Source organism: Bison bison, unplaced genomic scaffold (genome assembly GCF_000754665.1).
Source record: "Bison bison bison isolate TAMUID 2011002044 unplaced genomic scaffold, Bison_UMD1.0 scf7180017864378, whole genome shotgun sequence".
Taxonomy (NCBI): Eukaryota; Metazoa; Chordata; class Mammalia; order Artiodactyla; family Bovidae; genus Bison; species Bison bison.
The window spans coordinates 3,013,117-3,027,153 of NW_011494950.1; positions in this window are offsets into that span (position 1 = coordinate 3,013,117).

The window sequence follows — 14,037 nt, forward strand, 5'->3', positions numbered from 1 at the left end:
AAGCAATGTCTTTGGATTGATTTCATCGATAATAGATTGGTGCTTTATGAATGGGCAAACCCCTCAACTAGTTAATTAAGGAATATAATAAGCAATTCAGAAGCCATGTTGTACTTCATATAGGCCTTTAGTGACAAAATGAAAACAACGTTTTGAGTATTTGTGATTTCTCCAGAGCCACCCTCATCCTCCCACTTGCAGAAATCACCTTGTCCTTTCTTTGAATTCTGAGGCTTTTTCTGTATCTTTAAGACCATGCAATGTTTCTTGTTTGTCTGTTCCTTCCCATGGTCATTGCCCAATGACACCAGGTCCAGCCAACTTCTATCCACAAGGATCTGAGTTTGCCCACAGCTATGTCTCCTGATTGTCCCTGATTTCTGTGCTCTGTTCTCAGCTGCTGCTTGTCCCTGGAACTAGTCCCAGTCTTAGAAACTAGCCAGAAGAAGCTGACCTACAAGACGAATAAAAGAGAGATTTTCTCAGCCCTCTCCAACTCTGTGAACCCATGGGGCTGTGGTGGTAGCTGGTGGGTGGCTTTCAGTTTCCAGCAATGCCCTTCCTTTCTCATTATGGGCATTAGTCCCTTGGATCTTCTCAACAACCCCAGAAAGTAGATAATCCTTTTATAGACAAGGAAACAGATTTCTGGAGGTTCAATCACAGGTCTGCACTGGCATAGCTAGTAAGAATCAGAGCCAGGATTTGAACCTGACACTGGGGATCATGCTGTAAATTATTACAGGTCAGATACCATACCATGTAAACAGCGCCTATGCCATTTGGATTTACCAACTAAAACAAATGAAATGTAATACAGATGACCTAATCAGTTATGTTTTATTTGATATATTTGGACTTTAGAACCTTTTGAATTCATATATGAATTTATGGTAGCTAATAGTTTTGAGCAGATATGTGCTGGACCCTAGAGCTTTACACATATTTTCTCATTTAAATCTTACAATTACAATGTAGAAAGGCAGGCACTAATATCTTTTTAATAAACATTTTATTGAAGTAACACGTATGGAAAAATGTACAGAATCATAGATGTACAATTCAATACACTTTTACAAATTGAAAGAACTGTGCAGGTTCAAAAAATGAACATTACTGCTATCCAAGGAGAACTCCTCATTCTCTCTCCCAGTCACTATCCCCTGACCCCGGTTGTAGGCACTATTGTTCTTTGCACATAAAATAATTGAAAACAGATGCACAGCATGCTTAAATAACTTGCTCCAAAATCAGAGGTCTGGGAAGAACTGAGGCTTGAACTAGGTATTGCTTCTTCACTCTGCTTTATCCCTTCTGATAGAGTTTTATGACTTCCATTGTAAGTGCTTGCTATGAGTAGGTATTAGGCAAAGAGTCGTTAACTCATAATGTATTGAGTCCTCAAATTATCCCAAAGGGCTAATACTATAATCCACCTCTTACAGCTGAAGAAATCAAGGATAAGAGAATTTCAGTGATGCCTTGATAGAAAGTAGTAGAACTAGGATGTGAACCTAAACCTGATTTATTCAGAGCTGATGCTTATGGGAAATAATCTGAAAAATAAATAATGCCCCCCAAACAGCATTTCTGAAGAGGAGGTTTCAGAAGAACTCCTTCCATTTTCATGCAGGTTTTTGTGTCTCAGGTTTCACTTGAGGCCTCCACATCACTTTTGCCCTTGAGCAGCATCATGTGTACCACATAAAACAGCACTTATTGGACTGAATTCTGCCTCTTGGTCATAGTTATACAGTTGCAGCATTAGCGTGTTATTTTTACCTGCTAATTAAAAGGCTATATTATCTATTTTTTTGTATGCTTCCCTGGGAAATCCCATGGACAGAGGAGCCTGGCAGGCTACAGTCCATGGGGTCACAAGAGTTGGACACGACTTAGCGACTAAACCAGCACCACCACTGTTATCTATCTGGGGCTTCCCTGGTAGCTCAGATGGTAAAGAATCTGGCTGCAATGTGGATCCTTTGACTCTGAATTGCACACAGGTTGACTACCATAGGCAGACCATTAAGACGCCTGTCATTTGCCACTTATTCCATGTTCCTGGAGTCCAAAAACCTTTCTACTGTGAGTGGTTTGCAGTCACTTGAGGCTATCAAATAGATCTGCCAACGCATTTCTCCTGGCTTTTCTGAAAGTGCTACCAGCTCATTCTGTGTTGCTATTAGAGTTGGCTCACATGGCCGTTGACCTGAGGTGTCCCTCTGTGGTCTTGTTACAACCCTCTCAGCTACATAGCCTGGTTCATATAATATTTGCAAATATGTAAAGTTTTAATCTCTATTCGTGGAAGTATTGGACCCTATTTGGGAGTGAAGAGTACTGTGATTTTCGTTACTTGCTCTTTTTTTTCTCCCTTTAGACCAGATTTTGGACAGTGTCTCTGTTTCATATTATAATTCCCAGTTGTATCGGCATTCATATTTCCAAGTTGAATCTCATTTCAGGACTTTCTGCCATATTTCCAGCCTCTTTTTTTCCATGCTATGTTATATCGTCTATTATAACAATTGCAAACAACTGCCAACTTGACACATTTATCAAGCTAGCAGAGGATATGCTGTAACCCCACCCTCTACCAAACAACTAATAAAGATATTAAATTAACCTGATTTCACTCCAGTACTATAGAGGCCTTACTGGACACCTTCCCCTTGTCTGGGGATGGCCATTTATCACTGTTTTTGGATATCATACTCTGGCTTATTTTCAGCCCATGAGACAGGGCTTCCATACAAATAAATCTACCCCAAGGGAGATTTTTGTCTTATAATATATTAGCTGTGATATTAAAGATCAGTTCTATTAGGTCTACTGAATTCTTTCCTGTACACTAATTTTGGTAATTCATTCAAAAGAGGGATTAAGTGTGCCTGGCATTATGCACACTGTATTTTGTTTAGAATTCCATTATTCCAGATGTTCAGAATAAGCAGCTGTGGGCACTTCAGAGGAGATAAGTAAAATATTTCCAGGTACCTCGTTATGTGCATAAATGCTGGAAACGGTTGATCACACACACACACACACACGTATATATGAATCTCTATGTGTGTACTCATAGACGTGCTTGTATGAGAGATCGTATGGTTGTGGATGAAGCAGAACCACAAAAGAGAGAAAGCACTGAATAGGTTATCACAAGATCTCTCGTCTACTCCAGGCTCTGACACTGTTTGACCTAGGTTAAGACAACTGACCTTATAAAGTCTCACTTTCTTCACAAGTAAAATGTCTACATCAAAATTATTTCTAATATCCAATGTGGCATGTAAATGTATTTTTTCTTTTTCCCTTTTAATATTCAGTTTTAAAATCAGAACAAGCAACATTCCTTTAAGATAGCCTGAGCAAACTTGTATATTATATGACTCTTTTTTGAGCACTATATTAGGGGATTCAGGCTTTCTTGGTACATAAGCAGAAAATATTTGATTCTGGAACCAAACTTTAGGGAGGAAGTGGAGGATTTGCCAATATTGTTATTTGCAGAACAGGAGCTGTATCACATACTCTGGACTGGAAAATTTACCCTTAAGTTTGTTCCTGAGGGTTTCTAACAATAAAATGGAAAGTTCCTTGCCTCTGTAGAGCTTCTGCTTTAGAGATGCACAGAATTTTAGATCTGGGAAGATGTATGAAGGTCAACTATTCAGTCCCTCATTTTAGAAGACCTAATTGCCCTTAACTTTCTTCTGCATGCAAAACAGAGAGAGTCAAAAGTTCACAGCAAAAGCGTGGTCCTGCCTTTAAATTCCACTTGTAGCAGAAGCCAGGACCTGCCTGCCACAAATGAGTAAGTGAGAGGCACAGAGAAATGTGTCAGACACCATCCATGCTTCTAGGGAGTGGGTAGAGAAGACAAGGCCAACCAACCTGCTTCCAAAGCCAGAGGAGGAGACTTTGTCCCTGGGTTTTCATCAGGTTTTAATTCACAATTTGAATGTAAGACAAGTGGCCATGACCTTCCACCCTGGTTTACCTCTCAGAGCTTAGAGTGAAAGTACAGGTGAGGCAAACACTGAGGGATCCACCCCCCCAAAGCATAAGACAGTTGCAAAGTTGTTTATTCACAAAAGCAGTAAAACCAAAGAAAAGTCTGTACTTTAATCAAATGCATGTCATTTGAAAGCCAAGTTTCCTAGAGTAAATTATGTCCATTTCTATTACCAGTGAAATATCTCTATCCTTTAATTAAGTGATCTGCAACACATGAAGTAATGAGATGCTGCATGTTTCAAAAATTATACAAATGCTTTGCAATCACTGGATTCTAAAAACGGTTTCATAAACTATCAAAAGTGCAAACTGGAAAAAGAGAAATAATCTCTTATTTTCATTAAAAATGTGTAATCGCATAGACGGGTGTCTAGAAGAATGCCCACCAAAACATAGAATATTTATCTCAAGGTTGTAAGATTTAGGATAATTTTCCCTTTCTTTTTAAACGTTTCATGTATGGCTTAAACAGTCTAAGTAAAAAATTCTTTTGTACTCTAAAAAACCAAAACTTGTTGTATTTACAAAAGTATAGAGCTAGCTTTTGATTATCTCCAGAACTCTTGAGCTTACTGTTTGTGGCATGTACGTCCTGTGTCATCTACTCAATCTCTTCTTAAACTTCCATTATCTGTTCCTCTTCAACCTCACTCTGATGGAATGCTCTTTTGAATCTTACTAATAATGTGTCCTTTTAAAAGGCTTGATGCTATTTTTCTTAATTGTCTCAGTTTTCTATAGTCCAGAAACCAACTGGCTATGTATTCCTTGAATATCTCTTCCCATAATTTTCAATGATGCTGAAATCTTCTCTTCCTCCTTCATCCAATGTGAGGATTCCTTCCCCATGCTACCTCTGAAATGAGCTGGGTTACCCCCACACCCCTTCTCATCATTCACTTCTTTTGTACACCCATCCAGTTCCATGATTCTAACCACTCAGGATTCTACCCCATAGAAAGTGAGAGCCCCTGGGTGCCAGGCATTGCGCCAGGTGATGAGGATCCAATCCCCAAGAAGACATGTTGTCTTCAAGGAACTTATGAAGAATGGACAATGTTAGGTTATTCAGCTTGCTAAATTGAAAGGTAGAATCGCACTGAGAAATGCAAGGAAGGAAACCTAGCCCAGCCTGGAAAGTGAGGAAAGCCTTCATTAAAGAAATGATCAGTCATTTCAGAAACAGAGCACAGTGCAGACAAAGGCACAAAAACATGAGACGGCACAATAGACAGTGGGAGCTATAAGCAGCCTGTTGGTGATGAGCCTGCAAGACAGGGATGCCCACAGAAGGCAGATAACAGAGTGCCTTGTGTGATATGCTAGTGCTATGGACTGCCTTGTGTCTCCCCAAATTCATATATTGAAGCCCTAACCCATAATGTGACTGTATTTGGGGATAGGGTCTTTGTGGGAGTCTGAGCCAGCAGGGAAGCTCTTTACGGAAGTAATTAAGGTTAAATGAAATCATAAGAGTAAGGTCCTGATCCAATAGGATTAGTGCCCTTATAAAAGGGCCACCAAAGGGGCTTGCCCTCATCTCTTTCCACCATGCGAGGGCACAGTGAGAAGGCAGCCTTTTGTAAGCCAGGGAGAGTGTACTTGTAGAACTGCCGACACCCTGATCTTAGGCTTCTAGCCTCTAGAACTGTGCTTAAGCCAACTAGTCTGGTATTTTGTTATGGCAGCCTGAGCTGACTAAGGCAGTGAGGGAGTCTGGACTCCATCCTGCAGAGCAGGGATTCTTCACAGGGAAGTACTGCTGCCAGGGGTATTTTGGAAATTTGAGAGGGAGGTTTTGTGTGTGTGTGTGTGTGTGTGACTGTCACAGCCATTGCCAGGTGCTATTGGCATTTACTGGGTGAAGGCCAGGGGTTTAGATGTTTTCCGCTTCGTGGAGCATTCTCATGCAGTGAAGAAATATCTGACACCTACCAGACATTTATGTAGGTGAAAAACATGTTTATCCTTTCTGGGTCCAGAACCAATCTTCACTTTACACAAAAATACCAAGTATTTCAATATAATTTAATATACATTGAACTTTTTCATGAATGTCACTATCTATAAATAGAGGATAAAGTATTTTAAAATGTTTTAACATTATTCAGAATTTCAGAAATCGTGTTGCTACAATTAAAGTGACTCTTGGTGTTCGTGTTTTGAATGTGTATGCCAGTATCAGTTGGTACAGATTATTGTCACAGGTGGCGGGTCAACATATAGATGTAAACATCTACCTACTTTATCATGCCTTTTAATATTTTGTGTCTGGGCATTGATTATTGAAAGATAAGTACTTTATGTTTTTATTTTATAATACAATTAGAAAGAATTCTAGTTTTTTTGCATTGTTTTGTAGTAAATATGTACAGGAAGGTTCTACTTCTCTGTAGATTTTATTTTAGGATAATGAAAAGAACATTGTTGTAAAAATAGGAGGATTAAGAACTGCTGCTATGGAAGACTGGGACCTTGTGGAGAATTTTAAGGCAATGATTTTTTTTTTAATGTATCTTAATCTTTTCAGATTAAGATACATTAATCTGAAAAGTAGATACATTAATCTACTTAACTTTTTCCTCTCTTCCCAATGGTTCAGAGGTGGGTAGGACATAAAAGTCCTTCTTCCTACCTCCCTCTCACCAGGGGGTACTGTTGTCATGGGAAATCTGTCCAAGCTCCCTCTTTGAAAGTCACTGAATTAAGGCCTTGGGCTTGACTGTAGGGGCATAGAATGAACCTGAGGAGAGGGAACCACCCATTTCAAAATTGTGTTAGCCAGCCCCATCAAAACGTTGCTCCCTGCTACTGTCAGTCTCAAGAATTTTGGTAACCTGAAGAACCTTCTGTCCCTTTTCCTGAGGTTAAACTTCTTTCAGGATGAATGAAGTTCTGGGTTCATGGGAGCCAAGAGCGTATGTGGCCATGTTGGTTTTGTATTTGGCAAGGATAACAAAGTGATCAAGGTGTCTTTCAGCCACACTAAGTCACACAGCAATAGCTCTGTGAGTTGGTTACCAATACTACCTGAAGGTTACCAGTACTCCCAGCCACACCCAACCCAGCTTCTTTGCCCAAACCTAGCTCTATGACTATGAAGATGCCTTGATGCTGGGGATTCTGGCCCACCACTCCCTCCCCTCTCATCAGTGCTGCAGCTGGAGCCACCTGTGTTGCAGACTAGGCCTCAATTCCTTGAAGGAGGAGTTACAATTCCAGTGGATTTCCAGGAGATGGGGGTTTGTTCCAGGTTATGACAATGGATTCATTGGCATGGGCTGAGCTTTGATTGCTAGACCAGGCTGATTGTCTCCATCAGGGCTGGCATTTCAGATATACTTCGCTCATGGTTGGGTTAGTGACCCAGGAGACCACATCCATTAAGAGAGGTGTGAGGGAAATCCTGAGATGCTAGGACCATTGATCATGTGCTTCCTATACCATACTTCAGTCTTCACCTGCCTGGCTAGAGGTCCATGACTTGACCTTCTTGTAAATGAGCTACCCCTTTTCTTCTTTTCAGACTTCAGCTAGCATGAGCTAGGTTCTCCCACAAAGCTCCGTGCCACTTCTGTGCCATTGGTTGTGAAGAACCATGCCACTTATGAGGAAGCATATTCTCCAGTGCTTGTCTCCTTGCCCTTATTTGCATCACAGATAAAACTATGTGATTGACTTAGAATTCATCTTCAAGGCAAGAAGATAGACAAACTCTTTTAGGATTCACAAGTGCATGGACACAGATTTAATAGAGTTTTATTGGGCTCCCAACCACTTTGGAGAGAAATATAGTATTCTGTGTGAAGACCAAGTTTGTGCAGCTCTGCTTCTGGAAATAGATGATGGCCTAAACATGTCTTTTAACTGGTGTCAATTTCCCTGATTCCTGAGCTCCTGGATCGGCTCTTGGGATGCCCTCCAGAGATGTTTCAACCTCATCTAATTTTGGAAAGATGATAAATAGAAGGTCTTGCAGACATGCCTTGTCTAGTGTGAATATATCCTAACACTATGTGTGGAGGTTGTGGTCCCTTCCCCAACCCCCAACAGGTTCCCTTTCAGGAATGAAGGATTTATTACCTTAGCTGTTGGGTATGCTATCAAAAATACTCTATGGCTGTTAGTCTCCTTCAGGTTTGCCTCGGTGAAGAAATGTGAAGAAATCACATTGCTCGGTGCCATATTCCATTCCTAGCATGGTCAGCATTCAATGTGAAGCAATAAAGGCCTTGCCCTTTCTAACCAATGTGGTATGGCTAAGGGAGGATCCTACCGTCAGAGTAACCTAGCAGATCAGCTGAGGCTTCTGTTAAGACTGTATCACAGATGAGCTTCTCTGTCTGGCCCATCTTGCTCCTTTCCACAGGTCTTGATCCCAAGAACACTACCTAATAACATCCTATTTGCCATTCTTTGCCCCAGAGAACACAAACTTCAGTAGCTGGTGCTAGGAGTGCTCTGAGAAAGCAGATACTGAGATGAGATTTTGGAGCTGGGTCCCCTACCATGGTGCTGAACCAGGACTGTATGCACTGGACTAACTTCTAAGGGTATTGATCAAGGGAAGAGGAGTATAGGTTTGGAAAATGGAGAGGTTATCAATTGGGATCGTGTTTCTCAGATGCAGCATTTAAACATCCTGGAGATGGTGCACACTAGTTACCAGGATGATCCTTAAGAGTTTGGGGAAAATGGTGGTCCATTCTAAGTGGGGCAGAAGTGCCAAAATGCTGTGCCTTAGAAGGAGAAAGATATTACAAGGATCAGAGAAGTGGGCATGCTGGAGTGGGTGTACCTTAAGGCAGAAAACCCATCAAGACTGTGTTGCCCTGGAAGGTTTGGAGGATACACCATTTACTCGAGCAATAAAGAATGTGCTGGTGAAAGAAGCACAAAGGTCACTCGAAAGCTCCATCAATAGAACCCCTCTGCAGCCCTGGGGGTTGGTGGGTAATGCCATTACAGAATTAGACCCAATATAGTAATGTGGATAATGGGACTCTGAAACAACATAGACCAGGTGGCTCACTTTACCAACAGAATCCTAGTGGATGAAACGATGTTATGAGGGTCAAGAAGCATTCTAACCCACAGTGAGTTATGGATATGGTTAAAGGAACATGGGGTCCCTAATGATAAATAAAATCAAGAATGGGTGATCAAGAAAGTAAGCAGTTTTGGTACATATGCACAAAGGAATATTACTCAGCCTTAAAAAGGAATGCATTTGAGTCAGTTCTGATGAGGTGAATGAACCTAGAACCTATTATACAGAGTGAAGTGAGTCAGAAAAAGAAAGATAAATATCATATTCTAACACATATATTTGGAATCTAGAAAGACGATACTGAAGAATTTATTTACAGGATAGCAATGGAGAAACAGACATAGAGAACAGACTTATGGACATGGGGAGAGGGAAGGAAAGGGTGAGATGTATGGAGTAACATGGAAACTTACATTACCATATGTAAAATAGATAGCCAATAGGAATTTGCTGTATGGCTCAGGAAACTCAAAACAGGGCTCTGTATCAACTTAGAGGGGTGGGATGGGGTGGGAGATGGGAGGGAGGCTCAAAAGGGAGGGGGTATATGTATACCTATGGCTGATTCATGTTGAGGTTTGACAGAAAACAACAAAATCCTGTAAAGCAATTAACATTCAATCAAAAAAAAATTAAAAAAAAGAAATAAACCATCAGTTTCCCAGTTTTCCTGTATGGGGCAGTTCTCAGAACTAGAATATATTGACTGAAGAAGAGCTCAGGTATCCAGGAGGAAGGATTTTGCAAACAAATGTGTGTGCTTAGTCACTCAGTTGTGTCCGACTCTTTGCGACCCCATGGACGATAACTTTCAGGCTCCTCTTTCCATAGGATTGTCCAGGCAAGAATACTGGAGTGCATTGTTCCAGGGGGTCTTCCTTACCCTGGGATTGAGCCCTGGTCTCCTGCATTACAGGCAGATGCTTCACCATCTGAGCCAACAGGGAAACCAGAATTTTTACAATGCTGTGTTCTTGTGTTCAGTCACTAAGTTGTAAACAATAATAATTCCCTATCCTTCCCAAAGGGACCTACAACCATTTACTGAGATAAATATATTCTTGGAAAAGAATAATATACATATATTTTGAGGACTTTTATATATTGAATGAACTGACATTGATATCTGGTAATCTGAAGTGACTTTATGGGCCCTGGTTAAAGTGAGGATATGTAAGGGGCAGATGATAAATGGAGACCTGGTCCACATCTACTTCCCAGTGGGTCTACTGGATCCTGGACTATCCTGTGGTCATTTACTTTGTCACAAGTGCACAACTGAAATAAACAAATTAGTAGTTGACACAACGTTCGAACTGAGGTGCTGGAGAAAGTCCCTGGGACAGCGAGGAGAAGAAACCAGTCAATCCTAAAGGAAATAAACCCTGAATATGCACTGGAAGAACTGAGGCTGAAGCTGAAGTTCCAGTACTTTGGCCATCTGATGCAAAGTGCTGACTCATTGGAAAAGACCCTGATGCTGGGAAAGATTGAAGGCAGGAGAAGGGGGTGACAGAGGATGAGATAGTTGGATGGCATCACCAGTTCAATGAACATGAGTTTGAGCAAGCTCTGAGAGATAGTGAAGGACAGGGAAGCCTGGCGTGCTGCAGTCCATGGGATTGCAACGAATCAGACATGACTGAACAACTGAACAACAACAACAACAACTTGAAAGGTTGTTGATGAGCCATGAAAGACACCGGGATTCTTGGCCTCCAGAGGAGAAGAATTCAATCCGGGGCCAGTGATGAGGCTTCATCCCTCAAAGCTTTTGTTTAATAAAGTTTTATTAAAGTATAAAAGAGATAGAGAAAGCTTCTGATATAGACATCAGAAGGGGGCAGAAAGAGTGCCCCCTGATAGTCTTTATCTGGATGTTATATAGATACTCAGTTCAGTTCAGTCATTCAGTTTGTGTCCAACTCTTTGCAACCCCATGGACTGCAGCATGCCAGGCCTCCCTGTCCATCACCAACACCCAGAGGATACTCAAACTCATGTCCATTGAGTCGGTGATGCCATCCAAACATCTCACCCTCTGTCGTCCCCTTCTCCTACTGCCTTCCATCTTTCCCAGCATCAGGGTCTTTTCAAATGAGTCAGTTCTTTGCATGAGGTGGCCAAAGTATTGGCGCTTCAGCTTCACCATCAGTCCTTCCAATGAAAACCCAGGACTGATCTCCCTTAGGATGGACTGGTTGGATCTCCTTGCAGTCCAAGGGACTCTCAAGAGTCTTCTCCAACACCACAGTTCAAAAGCATCAATTCTTCGGTGCTCAGCTTTCTTTATAGTCCAACTCTTACATCCATACATGATTACTGGAATAACCATAGCCTTAACTAAATGGACCTTTGTTGGTAAAGTAATACCTCTGCTTTTCAATATGCTATCTAGTTTGGTCATAACTTTCCTTCCAAGGAGTAAGTGTCTTTTAATTTCATGGTTACAATCACCATCTGCAGTGATTTTGGAGTCCCCCAAAATAAAGTCTGCCACTGTTTCCACTGTTTCCCCATCTATTTCCCATGAAGTGATGGGACCAGATGCCATGATCTTAGTTTTCTGAATGTTGAGTTTTAAGCCAACTTTTTCACTCTCTTTCATTTTCATCAAGAGGCTCCTTAGTTCTTCTTCACTTTCTGTCATAAGGGTGGCGTCATCTGCATATCTGAGGTTATTGATATTTCTCCCGCCAATCTTGATTCCAGCTTGTGTTTCATCCAGCCCAGCATTTCTCATGATGTACTCTTCGTATAAATTAAAGAAGCATAGTGACAATATACAGCCTTGATGTACTCCTTTTCCGATTTGGAACCAGTCTGTTTCGAATCCAATTCTAACTGTTCCTTCCTGACCTGCATATAGATTTCTCAAGAGGCAGGTCAGGTGGTCTTGTATTCCCATCTCTTTCAGAATTTTCCACAATTTCTTGTGAAACACACAGTCAAAGGCTTTGGCATAGTCAATAAAGCAGAAATAAACTAGCAGTCTGCTAATTAGAGAAAAGAAATGTTTCAAAACTGAGACTGGCACCAGGCCCCTCAGCCACAACATACATTTTGAGATAACATTGGCATGAGGTGAGTTGTCCTGGGCCATAAAATGATTGACATGAATCTTGGAGAAAGGCAGGTTTCCAAGCAAATACAGTCTCATTAACATAGCTTAAGAGAACATTTGCATGAGTAAAACATACTGGTTTGTCAAGTTGGTTCTGAGTCTTAGGCTAACCAACTTGAAGACTCTGTCACAGTTCATTAACATAGCTTAAGACAGTTCATTAACATAGCTTAAGACAAACATTTCCATAAGAAAAACGCGTTTGGTTAGCTCAAGGTTCTGCACTCAATATGCAAATTTGGATAACTCATCAGTGGCCACAGGACTGGAAAAGGTCAGTTTTCATTCCAATCCCAAAGAAAGGCAATGCCAAAGAATGCTCAAACTACTGCACAATTGAACTCATCTCCCATGCTAGCAAAGTAATGCTCAAAATTCTCCAAGCCAGGCTTCAACAGTACGTGAATTTCCACATATTCAAGCTGGATTTAGGAAAGGCAGAGCAACCAGAGATCAAATCTGTCAGATCATCAAAAAAGCAAGAGAGTTCCAGAAAAACATCTACTTCTGCTTTCTTGACTATGCCAAAGCCTTTGACTCTGTGGATCACAACAAACTGGAAAATTCTGAAAGAGATGGGAATACCAGACCACCTGACCTGCCTCCTGAGAAATCTGTATGCAGGTCAAGAAGCAACAGTTAGAAATGGACATGGGACAACACACTGGTTCCAAATTGGGAAAGGAGTACGTCGGGGCTGTATATTGTCACCCTGCTTATTTAACATATGCAGAGTACATCATGAGAAATGCTGGGCTGGATGATGCACAAGCTGGAATCAAGATTGCTGGGAGAAATATCAATAACCTCAGATATGCAGATGACATCACCCTTATGACAGAAAGTGAAGAAGAACTAAGGAGCTTCTTGATGAAAGCGAAAGAGAAGAGTGAAAAAGTTGGCTTAAAACTCAACATTCAGAAAACAAACATCATGACATCCTGTCCCATTACTTCATGGCAAATAGATGGAGAAACAGTGACAGACTTTATTTTGGGGGGCTCCAAAATCACCACAGATGGTGACTGCAGCCATGAAATTAAAAGATGCTTACTCCTTGGAAGAAAAGTTATGACCAATCTTGACAGCTTATTAAAAAGCAGAGACATTACTTTACCAACAAAGGTCCATTTAGTCAAAGCTATGGTTTTTCCAGTAGTCATGTATGGATGTGAGAGTTGGACTATAAAGAAAGCTGAGCGCCAAATAACTGATGCTTTTGAACTGTGGTCTTGATGAAGACTCTTGAGAGTCCCTTGGACTGCAAGGAGATCCAACCAGTCCATCCTGAAGGAAATCAACCCTGAATATTCTTTGGAAGGACAGATGCTTAGCTAAAACTCTTAATACCTTGGCCACCTAATGCAAAGAACTGACTCATTTGAAAAGACCCCGATGCTGGGAAAGATTGAAGACGGGATGAGAAGGGGACAACAGAGGATGAGATGGTTGGATGGCATCACCGACTCAATGGACATGACTTTGAGTATACTCTGGGTGTTGGTTATGGACAGGGAAGCCTGGCATGCTGCAGTCCGTGGGGTCACAAAGAGTCAGACAGGACTGAGTGACTGAACTGAACCCAGTTCAGTTGTGAAAAGTTAAATTCAGGTGGAAGCAGGTGTGGCCATGGCAATTCAGCATTTTAAAAGAAACCTCTTTTTAAATTTGTATAGAGAAGGGGAAAAAATCTAACACTTGTCGTTTGTTTCCTCCTGCAGCTTAAGAGAGAGATAAAAAAATGTCTGACACTTGCAGCCTATTTCCTCTGTTTGGAGACCCCTGGCCTTCCTCCCTGTTACCCTTCCAAACCAATATTGGTTCCTGGGCTTCTTGGATAAGA